A 6,824-nucleotide genomic window follows, 5' to 3' on the forward strand; every position below is an offset into this window, starting at 1 on the left:
ACAGACTAGCAGGTATTGCAAAAGTAACCGCTCATACTAATCAGCGTAAATCTAATCTAAAATTAAATAATAAAAATTTAGAATTACAATCATATTTAAACATATGAGTGTCAATACATGTGAAAAAATCAAGAAACAAAGCCGGGTTTTAAGTAAGTTTTTTTCTTAAAATGTGAGTAATCTGTGAGATACAAGCATAGGAGTCGGTTCTCGATGATCACTATATGCCCAAGTAAGCTAGAGGCCACTTTCGAGAACCACGTCACTCAATATTTTTCCTTGCGCCATTCGAAAAAAGTTGTTTAGACGTTCTAGCGAACATGAGGCAAAAAGTGCCAAACCAGAAGATTATAATAAAAAGTCAAGGCTACAAAACTAAAGTAAATTCAGAAAAAAATGAAAACTTAGCTTTAAGTTTGTGTTTAGCAAGCTAAATTCATTTAAGTTCGCTTTAAAGTTTCTGTTACACAACATCTTTTTTAGGTGTTTACAACAAAATTTTAGTATAACCGAAAGTGTTGCAGTCAACTCTTTCGCGTACCACTGTTAGTCAAAGTGTCGGTCTCGAAGGTAAAAAAAATTCAGTAGTGTACGTAGTAATGTTACATTTTATTGCAGGTTTAACAACTAAATAGGTATTGGTTACTTTGTTAGTGTAGGTACTGAAGTATGACAACTGAAAACACATTTTTCTACCGCAATATCCTGTTTTATGTGTTTTTTTCATAATATGGTTGCAGGTTTTTGTATTTAGTTATTTTATATAGAACTAGCTGCATTACCCGTGTTCGGGAACAGATTTACGTGAAGCAATAGTTTTATTGAGAGTTGTCTTTCATACTGTAAAACAACTCCAAATATGCAATCTACTGAAATTTTTGGGCTGATCTGACTGCATACACATATGCAGTTGTACATGTCAATAATGTTGGAGAGACCAATGGAAATATGCAATGTGTTTTACAGCTAGTCTACAATGCATCAGTCTCGAACCACTCAAATTGGAATTGTCCTAATTTTGTACACACAACTGATAATGAAATTGACATTGCTAGGCAAACTGACGTTCTTCAAACGGGCAGTATTGAAAAGTTTTACATATTTTAAGAAATTCTAGAAAATATTTTGCTATTGCACTGCTTAGCTATTGCCAGCATTTATTGAATTGAGACTTTTGCATGCTTGAAACACTAATCATGACTCACCAGTTCTTTGTCTATAGCCTGTGTTTTGACATGGTATATTCAAACTGTGCAACAGTAATGCGGTTGTTGATAAATTTATTATCAGTAAAATCTACTATATAAACTACATATATGGCCTCTTGCCTTTCCAACATAAGGCATTACAGCCTGAGCATTTTTGGACATTCGTCCCATAAAAAAATTCGGCCTTATACTGTGTTGCAGGACTGTAGTCAAGTGCGAAGTTTTCTGTCCATACACGGCGCCTGGTAGCAGCTGCTGTAATTAGTGCATCTCGCTTTTGTCGCCATTTCATCTGCTGTAAAAATTCAGCTCCCCGAGCAGCTGTCGTAGCTAGTGCATCATGTTCTTGTTGCCCCTGCATCTGCTCGGAGGTTTCTGCACGTCTGGTCGATGTAGCGGCTGCTCTGAGCCGTTTGAGTTGCTGCTGGGGTCGGTTCAGTAGTCTCTGCGCTTCTAGCGGCTGCGGCATCTATTCTGGCCTGCTCTCGATGTACCTGTGTTTGTTCGGCGGTTTCTGCTCTTCTAGCAGCTGCTATTCTGTTTCGTTGTAGGCGTAGCTGTGTTTTCTCTGCAGTTTCTGCACATCTAGCAGATGCAGTAGCTATTCTGTTTCATTGTAGGCGTAGCTGTGTTTGCTCTGCAGTTTCTGCTCATCTAGCTGCTGCTTTGCGAATTCGGTCTCTTTCTTTACAGGAATCAGTCTGTTCTTGCGTTTGAGCAATAGGCTTTTTCGAAGGCCTTGTACTGCTTCAAGCATTTCTAAAATTGAATGAGATGGTGTGCTTTTTTGTAATATATGCTGCTCGCTTTCTTCTCACCGTCGCCTATTACCAGGCTCGGAGTGCCCGTGCATGCTCTGTAGTAGCTGCAGTTCTGTAGTACTTGTAGCTGGAAAAAAAGTAAAAGTAACTCAGATGCGGAAGGAAATGAACATGTTTATTATCAAAAAGAGTGGCAAATCCAACGTTTTCAACCCTTTCACTGAAGTAGACTCACTCATGCATTTTCTTTGGTCGACCGCCATAGACAAATTTTGCGACTTTCCCAGCAATTGCTAGTAACTGAATTTTATTATTCATTGATAACATAACCAACGATCTTTAAAAGACGTATGGAGTGCCAGTGTTTTCCAAAGATTTCTTTATAAAAATTAGTCTAAAATTTAATTTTAAATTGTTGTTTGAGAACTTCCAACTTAACCCCTTCGGTGCATGCGTCGCTATAGCGGCTTGAGTATATTCTTCTCAAGTTCATCAGCCAGTTTTTAGGCTTTGCATAGTTGCATTACTCATCCATCTATATTTAGAGCCTGCTTACAGTTACACTATATCTAAAAAGCTAAGCATTACCTTCAGACATGACCATAGCTGTTTGACCAGTCCAATGTCTGCAAAAATGTCTGGTCAAACAGCTATGGTCAAATGAAATAATTTCGCGTAATTTGCATTCAAAGTTCAACATCGCGATCAGTTAGTAACAATGCGTAGTAGCTAGTAGTTGATGCGTATAGGCTTCAATTCAATGATAGAAATGGCAGACTTGGACAGCTATGGAAGAGACTGTAGATTGCATTGTATACACAGTATAATGTTTTAATTGTTTGTTATTATATATACTTTTATACGTTTTCATGCTACCCTTATTAGTCAAATAAGTTTGTAGAACACGAACTTTAATAAAACCGCTATTTCATGCTACTTTTAATATTTATTATTTTTAATTTTTGAAATAAAGATAATACGATCAGATACAAAATTTTCTCTGCTTTCCAAAAAGTATAGGTGTTCTATGTAAAAATGTGAGTGCTTCTACGTTTAAAATGACATTTTGTTGACCCATGTCATAATCTGTAGAGCATCATGATTTAATTGCACCTGAATGCGAAATTGGATTATGCAATTGTACCTGAAGTGGTTAAAAACAACCATTTTTGTGTAAGTTTTGAAAATGCCATCGAGTTAGAAAACAATGACTTATGTTGATGACATTATAGCGGATTTATATTTGTGTGATTACACATATAATTAAAATAGCAATAGCAGTAATAGCAATGACAAAGTAAATAGCAATAACATACAACAATACTAACCTTTTTGATGTAGGAATTTAGTAGGTAAAACGCAGTAGCAGTACCCGTGCAAGTTCTGTAGTAGCTGTAGTACTCGTAGCTGGCAAAAAGCAAAAGTAAGTCAGCTGCGGAAGGAAATGAACATGGTTACTATCACAAACAGTGGCAAATCCAACGTTTTCAACCCTTTCACTGAAGTAGACTCATTCATGCGGTTTCTATAGACGACCGCCATAGACACATTTTGCAACTTTCCCAACAATTGCTAGTAACTGAATTTTATTATTCGCTGATAGCATAACCAACGATCTTTAAGACTTTTATGGTAGTGACAATGTTGTCCAAAGATTTCTTTATAAAATTAGCCTAAAACTTAATTTTAAATCTTTGTTTGAGAATTTCCAACTTAACCACTTCGGGTGCATGCACCGCTATAGCGGCTTGAGTATATTCCTTTCCAGTTCATCAGCCTGTTTTTAGGCGTTGCGTAGTCGCGTTACTCATCCATCTATATTTAGAGTCTGTTTACAGTTACACTCTATCTACAAAGCTAAGCATGACCTTCAGACATGTTTGCAGACATTGGACTGGTCAAACAGTTATGGTCAAATTACAGAATTTCGAGTAATTTGCGTTCAAAGTTCAACATCACAATCAGTTAGTAACAATGCGTAGTAGCTAGTAGTCGATGCGTATTATAGGCTTAAATTCAGCGATAGAAATGGCAGACTTCCAGCGGAGTAGTGACAAAGATAAGTTAACAGCTATGGAAGAGACTGTAGATTGCATATTATACACAGTACAATGTTTTAATTGCTGGTTATCATATATACTTTTATACATTTATATGCTACCCTTACCAGTCAAATATGTTCGTAGAACACGAATTTTAAGAAAACCGCTATTTCATGCTACTTTCAATATTTATTGTTTTTAATTTTTGCAATAAAGATAATATGATCAGATACAGAATTTTATCTGCTTTTCAAAAAGTATAGGTATTTTATGTGAAAATGTAAGTGCTTCTATGGTTAAAACGACATTTTGTTGACCCATGTCATAATCTGTAGACCGTAGAGCATCATGATTTAATTGTACCTGAACGCGAAATTGGATTATGCAATTGTACCCGAAGTGGTTAAATAGCAGCACTGACTCTGATGGCGATGAAAGTAATGGTTTTGTAAGAATGAAGAACATTGTAGAGGATCGTTTTGCTTTGTAGCTTCACATCGCTTTATCAATGCACAAAGTATAGACACAATTAATTTTTTGAATAGCAGTGCTTGGCAAAATGAAATATATAACCAAAACAAATGATCTAGATGGAGTTTGAAATTGAAAAAATATCACGAAGCAATATCGGCAAAATGGCTAGCAGTAGGCGGATAGCTAAATTTGTACATGGACGCAAGTGAAAGGATTATGTATTGAAAGTGTGGCAATTCATAGACAATACAACATTAAAAAAAAGCACTTACTTTTTTAATGTGAAAATTTAGAAGGTGAGAATTGCGTTTTTCCAGTGGCCGCAAGAAACAAACGTTTACGCGACCTTCTCGGTACACGCTGGCAGTAAATATTAATCGCGTGTAAATTACTACGCGCTAACCGGATATGACGTTTGGCACACACACGCAAGCACGCACACACGCACATGCACACACACACAATGATCGCCATTTATATGGTAGATATAGTGCTTTGAAACACGAGTAAATTAACATATGAGCTGAGTCCCAGAACGTATTAGGCTCGTATGATGAGGTATAACTGTATATTGATGAAAATAGTAGCTATAGAAGTAATCTGATATTTTATAGCTCCTTCCAAGTTTTGTGAAGCCCTCTAGAAATAGAGAATGCCATTGCTGGGCGAGCTGGCAACTACACACACGGAGACACTGTGGCCTACGCCTGTGATTATGGATTTCAAAGAAGTGGTGGAGACTTGCAACTAACATGTTCTCTTTCTGATGATTATCTCTCTGAATGGGTTGGATCTCTCATCAAGTGCAGCAAGGGTATAAAAACCACTAAGTAGAACACTTTTTTTTCTTTTTTAATGAGTTAGTTGCAAAATTTCAACATGAAATGTGATCTTACTCAAAAGAGAGAAACTCTAATCAGCTTCAAGAAAGCATTGATGCTAATGGAAGCTTGATTTGCTTTTTCCAAGCATTATTAAATGAAAAAAAATGTTCAAAGTTTTATAACAAACATTCTATTGTTTCCTTCCAAAATCCTAAAAAACTTGCTTTAGATTAATTAGGTTCAGTTCTGTTCTTGACTCGTTTAAAATATTCTGCCCTCCATCAAACTATAAATCAACTGATGCATCTCCACCAAAATTTGGGTATATTTTATTGATTACTTGGGTTGCTTATAAGCCAAAGGCCCTTACTTTAGATTTAACTAGATTCTTTGTTAAAGCGAAAAACTAACACAAAAAATCATTGAGCAGGAGAATCATAAACACACCTAAAACAATCTAAAAATTTATTTTTACAGTTCATGCAAGTAGCTTTAAAAGCAGTGCTGTGAGATTAAGCATTCTATATGTATCATAACATGAAAAGAAAGGCTTTGTGAAGAATAATATTTAATTGAATCTATATTTTTGAAAGATTAAAGGCATGAAATTGCCGCATGTCTTACATGAAATAATTTTTTTTGCGCAGATATATGGATTGGAATAGGTGTTGGCGTTGGAGCGCTCTTGCTCATTGTCGTAATACCAGTAGTGGTGATGATGCTCAGGCGACGAAGTCAAAAGCCTCCTTCTACTATACATCAATGTGAGCCTAGTGAATTGCCATATGAGAACCCTGAACTACCTCCTCCTACTCCAACTAGTAAGAGGCCTACCATCAAACTTCCGGTCAATCAGAAGTCAGTTAAAGAGCACTCACCAGACAAAGTTTTCTCAGCCAATCAACAGGCACCGAAAGGACAGCCAACCAGTAATTGTGCAGACGAGGAAGAAAATATCTATGACCAAGCAGAAATCAAGGACTCAGTTAGCAAGGGGCCAAAGAGTGGCAGCGCTGCTTGTAGGCAACAAGATAGGGAGGGACCCTGCTACACAGAGCCAGAAAATGAAAACCAAAGGGATGAGCTGCCCAAGAGTAAGGCTACTGCTTTTAGGCAAGCAGACTCTAATGGTCTATCCTATGAGCAGCCCAAGAGTAAACCTACTGCTTATAGGCAAGCAGACTCTAACGGTCTCTCCTATGAGCTGCCAGAGAGTAAGGCTTCTGCTTGTGGGCAAGCAGATCCTGACGGTCACTCCTATGAGCAGCCTGAGAGTAAGGTTTCTGCTTGTGGGCAAGCAGATCCTGACGGTCACTCCTATGAGCAGCCTGAGAGTAAGGTTTCTGCTTGTGGGCAAGCAGACCCTGACGGCCTTTCCTATGAGCAACCAACCAGTAAGAGCACATCCTGTCGTAAACCCAAAACCAAAGGTCCGGGATCTCAAAGGCCAAAAAGCAAACCCCGAAACCGTCGACTTGCTAATAAGCAGTCAACCGAGAATGAGCCATCTTATGA

This window comes from Watersipora subatra, chromosome 7 (genome assembly GCF_963576615.1).
Source record: "Watersipora subatra chromosome 7, tzWatSuba1.1, whole genome shotgun sequence".
Taxonomy (NCBI): domain Eukaryota; kingdom Metazoa; phylum Bryozoa; class Gymnolaemata; order Cheilostomatida; family Watersiporidae; genus Watersipora; species Watersipora subatra.